Source organism: Trachymyrmex septentrionalis, unplaced genomic scaffold (genome assembly GCF_001594115.1).
Source record: "Trachymyrmex septentrionalis isolate Tsep2-gDNA-1 unplaced genomic scaffold, Tsep1.0 scaffold410, whole genome shotgun sequence".
NCBI lineage: Eukaryota > Metazoa > Arthropoda > Insecta > Hymenoptera > Formicidae > Trachymyrmex > Trachymyrmex septentrionalis.
The window spans coordinates 148,468-149,753 of NW_017305581.1; positions in this window are offsets into that span (position 1 = coordinate 148,468).

The following is a 1,286-nucleotide window of genomic DNA, read 5'->3' on the forward strand; positions in this document are numbered from 1 at the left end:
CCCCCCCCCCCGCGCCCCGCTCTCCCACGCGCCAACGAGTATCCAATACTTATTTTGAGTATTAAAAATATACTAAGCAACAATTATTTAAAATAAATAAATAATTACTACTTTTTATTATTAAATATTTGTAAGAGATGGGCATCTTTAAAAAATGTTGTGAAGGAAGTAATGTTGAATAACGTAATCGAATAAACGTACAATCAGAATTTTTATCTTCAATGAATATGATCTTGACAAATCCTATTACAACGATGCCGCCGGGACTTCCTGCGCCTTCCCCCTCTCCGCTCGCGCCAACGAGTATCCCCCGCGCCAGTACTCCCCGCGCCCCGCGCTCCCCTCAGAGGACCCGAGTTAGAACCGGCCTTACCCTAACTACTTATTTCTGTACTTAACTATTCGATTGTAGAGTGTGATTCTGAGTAGAAAGACGCAGAATGACATATCTTCTCCGAATACGGAGAAATGTAAACTAGTTTAGAAGAGTTTGACATAGAAATGCATAATTTAGGAAGTAATGATCGTTAGTTGGGCGTACTTTGTCGTAATTTCTATACCTAATTCGAACCATTCTTTTGCGATCTTTCACGTAAAATCGCGTAGCTTGGCGTAATTATTTCTATGTTTAATAACGCGATTCTACGCTACAGTCATAGAAGTAGAAGTGCGTACTTTTTCTCATACTTTGGCATAGAAATTTTTCAGGGAGTGACCCCGCTGCCGGTGCCGTAAGAGAATCTCTGCCGAGAGAAGACATCAAACTTGGAAGATTGGAGATCCGAACAAGGAGAAACAAACTCATCGAATCCTAAAGACACTCCACCCAGATAATTCAGAGGAAAGTCTTACGAGCAACCGAAGAGGATGCCAACCAGAAGTCATATCCCGTGCGCATGGATATAGGGCGCGACTTTATGGGTGCATTCCACTTAAAGTTCGCAACAATTACGACCATGACCGCAATATTTGCCGTTCTATAAGCTTGCTAGCTATGCGAAATCTTAAGTGGAACGAGGTTTGTGTGTGAACAATCTCACAACATGGATGCCATTAAGGTAATTGTACGCTGTAGAAAATATGAATCTGAAAACTTATCGAGTTCTAATGACGAATGGGAAATAATGTTACGTAAAAAGGAAAAGCACAATTTTCATCCGCAAATTTCAAATTATGTCGATGTTGTAGACTGTTACATGAAATGCGATTTTAAAAGTCATTTTAGGTTAGTGAACATACACAACTTTTTATTTCAAATTATTTACATGTGCTTACACATACAAGTT